General features: G+C 46.9%; 1 protein-coding gene across 2 annotated transcripts in view; it reads left to right on the top strand.

The window, feature by feature from the left end:
* MYOZ2 (myozenin 2) overlaps positions 1-16,721 on the top strand; it is a 210,812-nt gene that overhangs the window by 147,211 nt on the left and 46,880 nt on the right. The gene's annotated exons all lie outside the window — the stretch shown is intronic.

The following is a 16,721-nucleotide window of genomic DNA, read 5'->3' as shown; positions in this document are numbered from 1 at the left end:
CTACGAATAGAGCTGGTCTCTATCACCGAGCAGTCGCCGGTTGAGGTGGGGCTGACTCCCACAGAAAGCTGGGTGAGTACTAATCTATTGTTAAAAATAAAGAATTGCCTTAGTAAAGTTACATAATGAATTGGCACGGTCGATTAAAATGTAAAATCGATCTTTTGACTTTTTAACCTCTATGCTCTAAGTTTTTTCTGTTCACTAGTATAAGTTTGACTCTTGCATTGACAAAGTCTTTTTGTTTTAGGAATGAAGATAATGTTCTTACCTACACACACATGGGAATCATGTCGGGTAGGGTGGTAATAAACCACTGGTCTGTTTAATTCTTTCACGTGCAAATTATTATGTACAACACATTACATTGATTGCTTTTCCTGCAGTAGCATTCAACAACTACTAGGTCCTGAAGAAAGCCGGGCTAGTCAGCCATACGGCTGAAACATGTCGAAGTCACTACTCGCCAGGAGATAGTAAATTCGTTCCATACTATCAGGCGATCTATTTTATCTTATGGCATTTGGACAATACTCGATAAACTTATTTTTTGTCCTCATAGTCATTTTTAAACTGCACCTGTTTTTCACTCACACTGCACTCCATCAGCTGTCTCATATCTTGAACAACTACTGTGGCTGAGATCGCTGAGAGTATCAGGTCAGGTATCTATTTATGTTAGCCTTTGAGCAACATTTGGCTACATCTGACCCCCCTCTCATAGTCTTCCAAATGACGAAGTTCCGCAGAATGGGTGGGCTGATGGAGACTTCTCTTAAGCTAGGTATTGGGCAAGCTATCTGCATCTGTTGAATAGTTCCCTTTCAGCATTTGTTTTTTTTTGTCATAGCACTAGACTGACCTTCTCCTTGTAATTGTGTAAGAGTGTGTGTGCCCACGATGCTCCAGTGAGTGCGCACCTTATACCACGAGCGTGCGCCCCGCATGCACGTGTGTGCGTGTACATGTACCCCAGTGTGCACCAATGTGTGTGCTGTGCATGCTGGTGTGTGTAAGAGTGTGTGTGGCTGCGATGCTCCACTGAGTGCGCACTTTATACCACGAGTGTGCCCTCTGCATGCATGTGTGCCCCCCGCCCTGTGCGCTCGCCCCGCCTACCCCATTTTGAGGTCCGGCACCCCCATTTTGTGGCGGGGTTGGCATGCTGCTCGCTGATATGCTGCCAGGCTGGGATTTTAGGGCTCTGCAAATCACAGGGGTTCTTGTGAAGCGTGGCTCGAGTTACTGAGAAGGAAGGGGCCCGGCAGAGGGGGCGAAGGCCAGAGGAGCCGCCGAGGGGACAGGGCCGCCTGCTGCAGCCAGGCCCGCTCCTACACCACGCGAGATGGCCGCCTCCTGGACACCTCACCTGGGCCCAGCAGCAGCTTCGCACAAACAGAGGCTCGGAAAACAACAGTAATGAAAGAGAACAAGTCATATACAGACTGTCAATAGGGCTACGAGACCTTCACGTTTACAGAAGGCTGATTACAGTGTACGTTTCTTCTGGGCGCCGATAGCAAGTTGTATTGCCTCATAAAGATACAAATCGAGTTCCATGTTTTCGGGATAAGATTCCATGGGCCTTAGGTGACTGAAGCAGGTGCATAAACCTACTGAGCTTTCTCAGCCGGATCAGCACATGTGCAACAATGCTACCCTTTAGCAGCATCTACGGGATAGATTCTGTTGCAGGAAGGATGTGTAACATACAAACTAGAGACATATCTCTATCTGTAGCTGCAGCGGGGGGAGCCTCCCTCTCTCTGGACCAGAGCCGGGGTGCCCCCATAACTCAAACTGAGGGTCGCCAGGGAAGTGTTGTGACGTGCTGGGGGTGGTCTGATCAGCGCTCTTGAAACCGAGGCTCTGAACTCCATCTGTACTTTGCAGCGTCAGTGAAGGAATGGCTGAGAAGAAGCAACCTCTCCCCAATTTTTCAAAAAGATAAGGTTCTGCTCATGTGTGACTCTTGTCCCAGGCTTGAGACCCAGAACACGCTGTCCTCTTGCGAAGGATTCAAGAATGGAGGGAGCATCAGTCCCTTCAGCCAAGCCTCTCACAGATCATCAAAATAAGGGTCTTTATGTTCCAAATTCACAATTAATAATATTACAAAGAAAGTTCATTTGGTTCTCCAGGGATCCATATAATACATTTCAGTCCCCATCTTCAAATGTGAAAAAAGAAATGTCTTTATTATTCAATTTCCATCTTCGCTTGGCACAAAGCGAAGATCGGCCCAGCCAGCGCCTTGAATCTCAGTGAGGAGCTTCATCGGAGATCGTTGGTGGTGGCCACCAGTATTATAATCGTCGTCAATAGTCCAGGTCTCCTTCACTTGCAGATCCTCATGAACCATCATGTCGTCTACACAGATCCACGTGTCGCTGTTTTAACTCTGTTCCCTGGTTGTGATCGTTTTTTCTTGCCTCTCTTCCCTAGTTGTGATCGTTTTTTCTTGCCTCTCTTCCCTGGTTGTGATTGTTTTTTCTTGCCCCTCTTCACTAGTTGTGATAGTTTTTTCTTGCCTCTGCCCCCTAGTTGTGCTCGCTTTTCTTGCCTCTGTTCCCTGGTTGTGATCTCTTTTCTTGCCTCTGGTCCCCGGGGCGTTACTGGGCAGAGGTGGGCGTGTGGTGAGGGGCAGTGGGTGCCCAGGGCATGGACGCCAGCGCACCGGCTGACCTGCGTCTCTGTGGCTGTGTGTGTGTGTGGCTCTGTGTGTGTGGCTCTGTGTGTGTGGCTCTGTGTGTGTGGCTCTGTGTGAGTAGCTCTGTGTGTATGTGTGTGGCTGTGTGTGTCGCTCTGTGTGTGTGGCTCTGTGTGTGTGTGGCTCTGTGTGTGTGGCTCTGTGCGTGTGGCTCTATGCGTTTGGCTCTGTGTATGTGGCTCTGTGTGTGTGGCTCTGTGTGTGTGTGTGGCTCTGTGTTTGTGTGGCTCTCTGGGTGTGTGTGTGTGTAGTTCTTTGTGTATGTTTGTGGCTCTGTGTGTGTGTGTGTTTGGCTCTGTGTGTGTGTGTGGCTCTCTGAGTGTGTGTGTGGTTCTTTGTGTGTGTTTGTGGCTCTGTGTGTGTGTAACATAACATAACAATAATAATATTAACAATCCAAATTTGTATAAATAGGGACGTGAAGGCTCTGCGAACCCTCCCAATCTCGTGCTGATATCCGATTGGATGCCTACACTTCTACTGGGAAGTGTTGGCAGCCACCTTGGGGCTCAGCTTAAGCCGAATCCCCCCCAAATTTTTTTTTTTTAAATAAAAGGAGGCAGGGTATGAATACCCTGACCCCCTAGCCCTGGTCCTGGGACCCCCCTGGGGCCCTGCCTGAGCAAAAAAGCCCTTTTTGGTTATTTAATTATTGCTGTGAAATCACGATGGAGTTGTGAATCCATGGCAAAAAAACTTTTAAAGAAACAAGCACGGTCTCCCGAGCCTGTTTTTATTAAAGACCCCAGGTGCACCAGGTCCCGGAGGCATGCACACTTTATAAAATCAAAGGAGGGGGGCGGACGGTGCCCATCTCCAAGGACATTTTTATGCCCTGGGGACCACCACCTTCCCGGGGCTACATTGACATGTAGGGGGGGCCTTGTGGACCCCCCGGGCCTCAGGGATCACCACCTCCCAGGGGCATTTTTAAAAAATGAGGCCGGAGTGGACAGACCCCCCCCTTGGACCCACCCTCTACTAAATTCTGGAAGGTGTTCCAAGATGAACTTTTCCAGCCCTTGCATTCCATCTGCCTCCAGTCCTTTGACACTGCAATCGTTCCCGAGTGCTGGAAGCTGGCAGTGGTGTCGCCTCTATTAAAGAAACCCACATTGGACCCTGCCTGCCTGTCTAATTATAGACACATCTCCTTACTGCCGTTCCCTATCAAAATCATGGAGAAGTTAGTGACCCGCGCCCTGTCCGGTTTCCTGGAAGAGAACACCTGGTTTGATGAGGCACAATTTGGCTTCCGTCCAGCGCATGGGACTGAATCTGCGCTGGTGGCCGTGTTGGACAACCTTCGTTCGCGGGTTGACATGGGTTGGGCAGCCTTCTTAGTGCTGCTCGACATGTCGGCCGCGTTCGACACGGTCTGCCACTCTACCCTCATCAGGAGACTGGAAGAGTGCGGAGTCACCGGGCTGGCAAGGGATTGGTTGGTCTCTTATTTGAACAACCGACGGCAGGTGGTGGCGCTGCCCCCATTTAGATCGGAGGTGAGGAATGTGGGGCAGGGGGTACCACAGGGCTCGGCCATCAGCCCCATACTTTTCAACCTTTACCTTCGCCCTCTGGTCTATCTGACAAAATCATTCGGTATTTCAGCATTCAATTATGCTGATGATACCCAATTGGTCTTTTCACTGGAAGGAAATAACTCGGTCCCGTTGGAAACATTCCACCGCTGTATGTCAGCTACAGCTGACTGGCTCCGATCTAACTCCCTTCAGTTCAACAGCAAAAAAACGGAGGTGCTTTACTGTTCTTCTGATAAAATACTGCGCTCACTCCCCGATAACTTTTGGCCCTCGACCTTTCCTGAGACAGTGTCAGCCGCCGAGTCTGCACGTAATTTAGGGGTTACTTTTGGGCCTAACTTGCAGCTGGATATACACGTAAATAAGACCACGGCTACGTGCATGATGCTGTTGCGCATGCTCCGTAAAGTTTTGCCCTTTTTACCTGAACAGTCTAGACCAGAAGTAGTGCGTGGGACCATCTTAAGTAGTTTAGACTATTGCAACGCTCTACTTCTGGAAGCCCCTAAAACGTTGCTATGCAAGCTGCAACGGGTGCAGAACATGGCGGCCAAGCTGGCCCTCTCTCGCCCTAACTTCAGCTCCTCCACCGCTGCTCTTCGGGACTTACATTGGCTGCCGGTCCACTTACGTGTTCAGTACAAAGCTGCCTGCCTGGTGTTCAGGGCTTTGCACGGACAGGGCCCGGTTCTACTGCAGAATATGTTTTCATGGTATTCGACTGCGCGATGTCTGCGCTCTTCTTCTGCGTGGCTGGTGGTGGTACCGAGATTCCAGAGAGTGAGGATGGGTGGACGCTCGTTCAGTGTTGCAGCGGCTAAACTCTGGAATTCTCTGCCACTCCTTTTACCAGGTCAAAGGGACTTTCTACCATTTAAAAAAGAGTTGAAGACCCACTTTTTCCCTAGGGCAGTTTAAGATGTTGTTTTCTGTTGCTGACAGTGATCTCAAGCGCCAGGATGCCCTTGGGGTGACAGTAAAGCGCTATACAAATATACAATACATACATTCTAGGGCTTTAAGAAGCCCTGTGGACCACCACCTCCCAGGGCTAAAATTAACAACATAAAGTGGGTCCGCGCAGATACACGGACCCGGGGACCACCACCTCCCCAGGCCAAAAACTAAAATGTAAACCTGGAGGAGGCCACGCGGCCCCCTTCCTGGGCCATATACGGCCCAAGGTACCACCACGTCCCCAGGGCCAACCAGTGCAGAACAAAGGAGAGGTGCTCTCCTAGAGCCACATAGGGCCCCGGGTACTGCCTCCCCCCTGGGTTGGCTTCTGCTATCTCCCGAGGTGCCCAGCGGGAGATAGCTGTTTGCTTTTGCTTGGTGGGAGCTGACAGCTCCCTCCAAGTAAGAGCAAACACTCCACTTCCAGCAAGTGGTAGCTGTCAAACCACTCCTGCTTGCTGGATCTCTTTTCCTTCACTGTCATGCGGGCATGGTAAGAGATTAAAGTATTGCTTTTCCACAGAGGGAGCTGTATTTCCAGCAGCTCCATGTGTGCGAGAGCAATGCTGTCGGGGAGCCAGCTGGGACGGCAGAGGCCTTGAGGCTGCCCCCGCAGTCCCCAACATGCTCATTGGGTGCCCTGGGTGGGACCTGGGCACCCAGGGAGTTGTGGCCAGGCCCCAGGGAATGGGGTCCTGGGGCCGAAATCAGCCCTGGGAAGGGGGCCACACAGCCACCTCCCCATGTTATTTAGTTATATGCAAAAGCATTCACATCTTTTCCCCTTGTTGATGGACAGATTAACAAAAGAAGTCCTGCACGAAAAGACAAACAAAATATTATGAAACAAAGGAAGAATTAGAAAAACGATGTAGATGGCCAGTGGGGGAGTAAATACTTCTTGAAAATATTCAACAAAATTCCCATGAGTATTAGATGATTTATTTGAACCATTTGAAGATGCCTGTGGATTCACAAAATGTTCCACCGTGGATGAAGAATACATCAGGTAATCACTGGAAGAAGCACACTTCCCTTTATGAGCTGGAGGTGACCTGATTGGTAGAAGCTAAAACATATGGGAGGAGAATGATGCAAAGCAGTGGGATAATATTCACCTCTGTGTCTTTAGTAAAATTCAAAACTTACTTTACTAACAGATAGGGAAATTTGCATTTTTCATGGCAAGACCGGAGGCTCATACTATGCTTCTTCAAAGCATATCAACGACGGCTGAAGCAGCATAATACTCTGCTTTCCAATAAAAGGTCTGAACTGTCCTATCATTATATCAATCTACTGATATCAGAATGTTCTTCCATCTACAGACCGACCTAAAGGCTTTAGGAGCCATTGTGAAACTTACTGGATGAGCTTGAAGGGGACTGCAATCCCTTTCAAGCTCATCCAGTAAGTTTCAATGAACATAGGGCCAGATGTACAACCCGTTTTTGCATGCGCAAACGGGTATGCGACCCGTTTGCACATGCAAAAACCTAAAGGGCCATGTACAAACCTATTCAGAGAGTCGCAATTTTTTAGTGAGTCGCAATTCCTATTTAGTGACCCTGGGTGGGGGGGGGGGGGGGTTCAAGGACATCCCTTCCTAATAGCGACTCTCAACCCCATGTATGAATGTTTTGCAACAGCAATTCGGTCGCAAAGCACTCACAATTTACCGCCCTCTTCAAGAGGGTAGTAATGCAGTCGCAATTGGGAAGGGGTCCCTAAGGGACCCCTTACCTTTTGCAAATGCAGGGGAATATATTTTTTATGGGCAGGCAGTGGTCCACTACCTGCCCTTAAAAAATGAAACGAAAACATTCCTTTTTTTTCTTTTTTTTTAAATGCATCCCGTTTTCCTTTAAGGAAAACGGGCAGCATTTTAAAAAAAATTGCTTTATTTTAAAGCAGTCCCAGACATGGAGTTCTGCTGAGCCCATCCGACCACCATACCAGGGAGGGCCAGCCATTCCAAATGAGGTTGCAAATTGCGAGTGCCTCATGAATATTGATGAGGCCTTCAATTTGCGACCCACTTGAGAATCGCAAACAGTGTCTCTGACACTGTTGTACATGTCATTTTGCGACTCGCAAAATGACATGGTTGTACATCTGGCCCATAATCCATTTAATCCAGAGGTATAATTTGGGAGAAGAAACTGCTTGAATGTTTTCCTAAATTAGATAAGTAGCTGCGAGGAAGAGGACATTTTGTTGGGAATAAAAACACTGTCACTAAATTAGTATGTGTTCTTCTCCAAACATTAAACCAAACATCTGTTGGATTATATTGTCTAGCAAAGATGTGTCATCTTTTAACATCGGAAAGACATTTGATAGAAACTAAACGGAGTAGCATAGTCGAGTTAGCAGATAACATTTTGAATGACAAAGCAGTACTATCAGACCAGGAAATAATCAAATAAAAAATGCATTAAAATTCCACAATTGACTATAATAGGGAATAGGCAAATTATAAAAACATACTCCAATTAAAGATAACAAATCTAAGAGTGTTCTGCGTCAGGTTTCCCATTGACTGGGGGTGTATTCTGTTGAAATCGCAGAACAATAAGTATTAATTACACTATAGGTTTTACCTTGGCTGGATAAAGAAGCTAGAATACTGATGAAGAAAGTTACATTTGATGAAAAGGAACAAATGAGGTAATTGTACAGCTTATGTCCAGTGCAACGTGTTCTGTAAAGTGATAATTACCACTCTACCACAAAATAAATTATAAATTAAACAACCAAATGTAAAAGGCACGTAAAGTAAATAATCCAGAGTGCAGCTCCTTATTTTTCGATGTACATTTATTGTTAGAATTAAATAATTATGTATGACACATGTATAGTTCATTAGGAGTTGACAATTATATTATATATAATGGAATACACCTTTTATATTATTGTGTACAACTTCTTTTCATCACTGTCACAGAAAATGTGTTGTTCTCAGTTTCCTTTCAGATTACAATATAAATTACACAATCAAACAATAAAAAATTAGGATACTTAGAATATGCATTAGTACAATCAGTACAATAGTGCGTCGTGTCAAGCCACAAAACAGTCAACACGTTTAGCAATACCTGTCGATTTTTCAAGACTGTAAAGCAAAAATAATGCAAAATAACTTAGAACACTGTCTAAAAAGTTATATAAAGCTTACAGAAGATCTAAAGCCTTTATCATTTATTGTATCAAGGAATTCCTTAGAGATATAATACCTATCGTGTTTGCTCATGTGCCTTGTAGTTTTGTTATTACTTGAAGAAAGTGACAAAACAGGAAGAGCGCGAAAAGTAGCATTATAAATCCTGAATTACCATCCAAATATTCTTGGGAATGTCCATATATTAGTGAAGACTCGCACAACCTACAATATTAGGACTAAGATTGAAAAAGTGAAATGGTATTGAATTATAATAGGTCGGCTAAATTTATGACAAAGAGATAATATGAGAAACACATTCATACAATGTTAATTAATTATGATGTATCCTTTTGAAGTAAAACTGGCGCAGGAAAAGCAATTGTCACGTGGAAGGGCAGCCGTGTTATTTCTTACGTCTATAAGAAAATTATTTTGGCAGGTAGGTAAAGCGAAAATAAATTTGAATGGCAATCCACTAAGGAGTGCACTATAAAGTCCAAATTCAAACATTATCTCAAAATGCAGTCAATTTGTGAGTATATAGAAATTAATTCATACAGACCCCCAAGAAAGAGGGAAGTAAAAATTAGTTCATTTAAGTACACGTGCCCTGGCTGCATCCAGTGCATACACAGATATTAATAGGGTGTATTAAAGCTAGTGAGAAATCCCTACTTACCTTTTTATTAAATGTACACCAGTAGATAATCACCAAACTAAGGCTTTAACTTCTGCAAATAAATATATCTACTGCTGAATCAGACTTCTCTGTCAATAAGGATCACAGCCCATAGTAAACAGAAAACTAATTTATTTAACACCTTTATATAAAGCTCATTAAAACATGTAAGTCAAGGATGACATATTCCACCGTTTATTGTACTACGTGTGGAAGCCCTTTGTTAAACAGTTTCTGTAAAAACAATATAACAATAAGTAAAAACCATCATGAATCTAGGTACACCACCTACCAATACCACTGCCCATATCACTCCTCACATGAGTGAGTCGAATTCACCATCCTCTGGGCAGCGGTTTCATAGAAAAAAACCCGCACTGGCTATGATACTCCATATAAATCCTAGACGCTGTGCGGTAAATGGGGCTCACCTGAGATGTTCCACCCTCCAAAATAAGGTATAGAATGAGGACCACCCAGTTCCATTTTGGGAATATGCCAGCATAGGGTAGACTCATTCAAAATGTAAACACCCTTAAGAAGAGCACCATCTTCGAACGGCCACCTGGGGTGAAAAATAACACCAATTGCTAAAGCAGGAAATATTTCTTTGGTAAAGGCAAACACATATTTCACAATTTTTAACAATAAACACTCTTCACCATATGGGGCATCCCTGCATAAACAGATAGGGAGATCGAAACTAAAACAAGCATTTGCAATGCAATTGGTCTCACCTTTGGGGCCTTAAATGTATTTAGCTATGCAGCACATTAGCCTGGGTGCTGAAACATCTACTGTTCTTAAACATGGAAGGAAAGTGAGCAACAAACTGTGAGACATGCCGGGAATGGGAGCACATGAAGAGAAATATTGCCTTTCAGCGGGTAATGGTATAGTCCAAAGCTCCGTTTTTAATATAAAATCAGGGCCTTCGGTGGTCATATCACTGAAAATACTAGATTTTAAAAAAATATTATTGTCTACAGGTGTTTGTGGAAGACAATTTCTATGGAGAATGCTTAAGTGATTCTGGTATTTTACTGACCTCTGCTGGTCGTTTTCTATCAAGAAAGTTAAATAGAGGCAGTTGCCAGAAACATTCAAAAAAAGAAAGCCCCTCAGCAGAAAGCAATTCTGATATTTTACTGACCTCTGCTGGTCATTTTCTATCAAGACAGTTAAATAGAGGCAGTTCAACAGAAAAAAAGTCCCTACGCTGAAGCAGACAAGTCCTAGGGCAGATCTCCAGAGCCCACAAAGTACATACACATAGAAGTATATATTAATAAGTATATTTTGAATTTTGAATTTTAAAATATTTATAGAGCGCTCTTATACCAAAATCGGTTTCATGGCGCTAGGTAGCAGAAGACCAGTGGATGCGGGGAAGAGGGCTATACAGCTACAGATCTGGAAAACAAGAAGGTCTTAAGAAGCTTACGAAATTCCAGGTAGGAAGATGACGACCTAAGAGTAAATGGAAGTGAGTTCCAAAAGGAAGGAGCCAGCACTGCAGATCTGGCCCCACCGGACTTCTGTTTTCTAAAACGAGGGACTGACAAAAGGGCCAAGTGAGTGGAACGGAGTTCTCGGGAAGGTAGGTAAGGGGAAATGGCTTCGCACAAGAAAACGGGGGCGGTCCCTGATCTGGCCTGGTAGGTGATACATCCAAGCTTGAAAAGGGCCCTCTCCCTCACTGGGAGCCAATGGAGAGACTGCAACAGGGGGGTCGTGTGATTGAACCTGGGGAGTCCGTAAATCAGGCGAGCCGCCTGATTTTGAATCTGTTGGAGCCGACGGAGCAGGTAGGCCGGCGCAACGTTGTAAATGAGGTTCCCATAGTCAAGGCGCGAAAGCACCATGGCCATGAGGATGAGCTTGAGTGCAGCAGTTGAGAAGAAGCGGGCGACCCTTCAGATGATCCGAAGGGAAAAGAAACAGGCAGACACAACTGCATTGGTCTGCGTATGGAGGGTAAGCATGGGATTGATGAAAATACCCAAGGTTTTAACCTTGGAGACAGGAAGAGGGGGAGGGCCAAGGGCAGAGGGCCAGAAGGAAGGGGACCAGGGACTGCAACCACCCCCCGTCAGGACCAATTCGGTCTTGTCCGGGTTCAATTTGAGGTGGTTGCAGTTCATCCACCCTTGGATAAAAAGCATAACCTTCAGGAAGTTAGAAGCCGAGGAAGGAGAAGAGGAAAGGTTGAAAACAAGTTGGAGGTCGTCGGCGTAATTAAACACCGAGACCTCCATCTGCTGTAAAGAAAAAATGAGGGGTGAGATGTATAAATTAAAAAGCAAGGGGGACAGGGAAGAGCCTTGGGGGACTCCGCAAGTCACCCTCCTAGGAGGAGCAGTGAAGTTGGCAAGATGGACAGCCTGTTCCCTGTCCGTCAAGAAAGAACGGAGCCAAGCATAGGCCGTGCCCGCCGCTTCGACACGGGTCAACAAGATGTCATGGTCCACCGTGTCGAACGCGGCGGACAGATCTAACAGGACCAAAGCCTGTGGCCGGCCAATATCAATACCCTCTCTTAGTTGATCCATCACCGACACAACTACCTTCTCGGTAGAGTGCAGCGGGAGGAAGCCCGCCTGGCGGGCGGCAAGGCAGCCTGTGGATTCCACAAAGGAGCTCAGGGACCTGGTGATATAAGCCTCTGAGACCTTTGCGAGGTATGGGAGGAGGGAGATAGGGCGGTAATTGGCGGGCACAGAAGGGTCGATGCCAGGCTTTTTCAAGATAGGGATGATGACTGCTGACTTATGGGCGGGGGGGACAATGCCAGAGTTAAGGGAGTGATTGATGAAGGTAAGTGGTGGAGAATAGCAGTTAGAAAAGAGCTCTTTTAGAACAAAAGCAGGACCGATATCCCGAGGGGAGCCTGATTTGATCCGAGCTAGAAGAGGAAGCAAAGAGTCTCGGGTGAGGGGAGGAAACTGAGTGAAAGAGGGGGCAGGGGGGGGTGGGGGAACAGCAGAAGGTACCGTGGGTGGGGGAGGGATGTTGGCCCTAATGAGGGCAATCTTCTCAAAGAAAAAAGAGTTAAGGGAATTACAAAGTGTTTGGGACGGGGGGATTTTAGAGATCGCCCTGTCGGAGGCAGCCAACTCATGGATAGTGTTGAATATCTCCTTGGGTTGGTTTTCTGCTGCCAAGATTCTGCCAGAGAAATACTCCGTTTTGGCTTTTAATATGTCACGTTTGTAATCTTTTAGAGACAAGCAGTAACTAGCCTTGAGGAGAGGGCAGTAGGTACGCCGCCAGGCGCGTTCGGCTCTGCGGGTCGCAAGTTTTTTTCCCCTGAGGGCGGGAGTAAACCATCGGTTGGCCGCGTGGGCGCGTTTAATAGTCACTCTCTTAAGGGGAACGATGGGATTACACGCCTTTAGCAGCCAGTTGTTAATGGCTGAAAGCTGGGAGGAAGGGGATAAATCATTAAGCTCCGGACTAGTTGCCTCCAGGGAGGAGCAAACCGCCGGGAGGACTGCCTTATCCCACTTTCTGGCCCAGATGTTTTTGGGCAGAGGGGGTTTAGGTGGCCGTCCGAGATTGGCAGTGAAAGAAATGAAGGAATGGTCTGACCAAGAACAAGGGGAAATGATTGGAGGACCCATAGGGATGTTAAGGGACCAAATTTGGTCAAGTTGATGACCTTTGGTGTGGGTGGCCGAACTCAGCTGAGGGAGGAAGTTTAGGCTAGTGAGCAGAGCCGTAAACTCCTTAGATCTCGTATCTTCAGCTGGGTCATTCGGCCAGTAGTTCAAGTCTCCCAGTAGAAGAATGGCGGAGTTGTTTACCACAAGGGTGGCCAGAAGGTCCTCTAGAGCGGGTAGAAAACCGGGGGTAGACTGGGGCGGGCGATATATAAGAACACAGGTTATTGGGATCCCAAAGGAAGTGGAACGGACTACTAAGCAGTCTACAGCAGGGATCACAGGAGATGGTAGGGTTTGAAAGAGGAAGTCTGCGCGGGTGATCAGGGCCACACCCCCCCCAGTCTTCCCTCCTGGGCGATCCTTCCTAATGGCCGCGTAAGTAGGGGGCAAAATGGACAGCAGGCTGGGAAGCGAGTCGTCCCTGAACCATGTTTCCGTGAGGAATAACAGGTCAGGCTGGCGTGAGTCGAGCAGGTGAAAGAGCTCGAGTTGATGCCCATCCGCAGACCTGGTGTTAAGGAGGATCGCAGAGGTACGAGGCTTAGGGTCGTCAAGGGCGCAAGAGAGGGTGTCATCGTGCCTGGGAGACGGCCTGGTGAGGGGAGAAGGGTCAAGGTGCGGCAATAGGGATAAGACGCTGGGGAGCGGGGGTGCAGGGCAAGGGCAGCTAAGACCTAAAGAGGCAATGCGTTCCAATACTAGGGTTGAAGGGGGATGGGGATGCCAAAGGGAGTGTATAAGCGCCGAAGGGTATATGGTAGAAAGGAGGGCACAGCGACCGGGCCCGGGCCCCAGCCGGCCGCGGACGGGCGCAGACGGGCTTAACTCTGGCGCGACTCCGGCGCGCCTGCGTCGCGCCCGCTGCGCTCGTCCGCTGCGCTGCCTCATGGTGTCCGTATAAATAGGGGCGGAGCTGCGGGGGAGTGGCAGGGCTATGATGGAGAATACTGCCCAAGCCAAAATGGCGCCTGTTACCGCTGGGAGCCCCCGAGAAAACAATCAGGCCCAGTCGGCAACTCACCCCTGCAAACAGAATAAGGTAAGAACCTGCATAAGTTTAAAAGCAGTTAGTTACAGTGCAATAAAATACATATTCCGATATTTCCGAAAATAAGTCGCCTGCGCTCGTAATCAGCGGGGCGGGATGCCAAAGAAGCAGGGAACTCTCCAAAGTGTGACCGGACGACCCAATGCCACCGGGCCACTAGTCAAACACAAGAGAAAGCAGGAAACGCGCTCCTAAATAGGGGCGGAGCTGCGGGGGAGTGGCAGGGCTATGATGGAGAATACTGCCCAAGCCAAAATGGCGCCCGTTACCGCTGGGAGCCCCCGAGAAAACAATCAGGCCCAGTCGGCAACTCACCCCTGCAAACAGAATAAGGTAAGAACCTGCATAAGTTTAAAAGCAGTTAGTTACAGTGCAATAAAATACATATTCCGATATTTCCGAAAATAAGTCGCCTGCGCTCGTAATCAGCGGGGCGGGATGCCAAAGAAGCAGGGAACTCTCCAAAGTGTGACCGGACGACCCACTGCCACCGGGCCACTAGTCAAACACGAGATAAAGCAGGAAACGCGCTCCTAAAAAGGGGCGGAGCTGCGGGGGAGTGGCAGGGCTATGATGGAGAATACTGCCCAAGCCAAAATGGCGCCCGTTACCGCTGGGAGCCCCCGAGAAAACAATCAGGCCCAGTCGGCAACTCACCCCTGCAAACAGAATAAGGTAAGAACCTGCATAAGTTTAAAAGCAGTTAGTTACAGTGCAATAAAATACATATTCCGATATTTCCGAAAATAAGTCGCCTGCGCTCGTAATCAGCGGGGCGGGATGCCAAAGAAGCAGGGAACTCTCCAAAGTGTGAACGGACGACCCACTGCCACCGGGCCACTAGTCAAACTAAAGTATATACTAGAGGTCTCGAATGCTCGACCTAAAAAGCACAGCAAACTAAACGCAAAAAACAACTGCAGTGTTAGAATACAATCTACAAAAGGACTCCTGTTGGAAAGAAATATATGTGCTGTAGTTACCAGGGGAAGTTGAAGAAAGTGTCAGAGCCACCAGCAGTGGCACCCACCCTACAAACTGGTCTCTAAAGGCTCCAGCCCAGTGGAAAAAACAGGTAGTCTGTGCCTGTTCAGTAAACTGTAAAACCGTATCTGTTGGATCAGTTGCAAACCAACTGTGGACCTATTGCAGGTACCTGGGCACCACAAAGGCTTGGCGAACCTTGTGATCTAAAAATACCATACTATATAGCACAGCACCTGAATTTCAAGCTCTATATAGACATAGCACCTTTCATATAATCTGTGATGAAAGGAATCTACAGACAGTGACTTTCATACTATAGCCACAATTTGCTTTGGACACAGGATCCCCTGCCTCTCATAACAAGCATTGGCACAGCCAATAGGTCTCGCTTTTTGGACCCTATTAGTATTTAGTTATGCAGCAGAATATCCTTGGTGCAACAAAACCAACTGTTGCATGGCTAAACACTTTTAAGGTCCCAAATGCAAGACCTATTGCCTATGCCAATTCTTGTTTTAATTGCAGCCGGGTCTGAGACCCGGGCGAATCCAGCCTACTTTAAGTTCTGCTCTTAGTTGCCACGTGAATGTATGCCATGTGTGATACATTCAGTCAGTTCTGTTTTTTAGCCATCAGTACTGTGAATGCTGGGATTTGTAGTTTTCTTTTTACTGTTATAAGAATGGGTTTACAACTCCAGTATGCTGAGGGCCGCTAGCTAAAAAGAACACAGGATTGATAAAAAGTTTCATGCATGGCATGGGTGCCACTTTGCAGTTATGTCTGAGACCTCATTACAGATGTTATAATTCCATTCGGATCTATAGACATCAAGAAATGACATTTAGCTGGCATTGTTCGAAGAGGGGTAAAGTGATTACAACACTTTATAGCAATGTCTCCGAACACTAGAGTAAAGAAAATCTGCGTCTTTCTCCGGAGAAGCAGCTTTAAATGGAATCTTGCGTTATGTTGGCCCATGGGCTTTCGTGGGGTATATTAATATGTTTAATAAATGCAGTGCATTTCTTTCTCTATGGATACCAGCTGTGATACAGATTTAGACTCTTATGGCAACCAGCCATTGGGTTAGAGGCAGAAGCTACAAAATCGGAGGAGATATCGTCAGCTATAGATTGTTCTGTGTTATATTGAGTGGTCTATCTGTATATATAAAATACACTTTGTCTTATTTAAAAGCATAGACATCTGTTTAAATGGGCTTTCTACAGTGCATTTCAGGGTAATTGAGAAGTTTCACTGTCTGTCGTGAAACTTTTCGAATCGGATACAGCGAAGTTGAAGAAGCTGTATATATATATATATATTACTTTACCAATTAAGTGTTTGCATTTCTGAATCTGGTACCACTCTCTGACGTAATTCGTCGGACCATAAACGAAGCACGGAGATGGCATATGACATGCGGTATAAGGCCACGAGTGAACCTTCTCCGGACATCATCAACGGCTGCAGCGGAGGAGAGAGAAGCTACGTCCATGAGTGGAGATTGGCGCCCCTTGGAGCTTTTCACATTCAGCATCATGGCGACCGTTAACCGGAAGTACCGGATAAAGTTTATGCATCTGACTTCAAAGGGCAAGAGGTTTTAAGATCACGGCGGCCGTTTGAAGCTGGAACAATAGCACATCATTGCAGACAATAAATCAGTTGCAGAGAGGCCCCCTCGTTCTTGGAGCCAGAGCAGAGGATGCGGAGAACAAACCATAAAACTAACAAGAGCCCTATTAAGCGAGCACTCCAGCCCCCTGCCGCTGGGAGAGCGACCACACCCCCTAAGAGTGCACAGGTTATATTGCCCCCCAGAAGCCTTCGGCCTTGGAGCCCAGCTGTGACACTTCTGCCCATTAAGAGAGCAGCTGAGTGAACAATGGGTTTTCTGTCCCCCTTAATAACAGATTCTTTTGACCATCCGTCTCATGATGATTCCGCCTCCCCCATGACACT

This window comes from Lissotriton vulgaris, chromosome 3_1 (genome assembly GCF_964263255.1).
Source record: "Lissotriton vulgaris chromosome 3_1, aLisVul1.2, whole genome shotgun sequence".
NCBI lineage: Eukaryota > Metazoa > Chordata > Amphibia > Caudata > Salamandridae > Lissotriton > Lissotriton vulgaris.
This window is presented reverse-complemented; position numbering and strand designations above follow the sequence as displayed.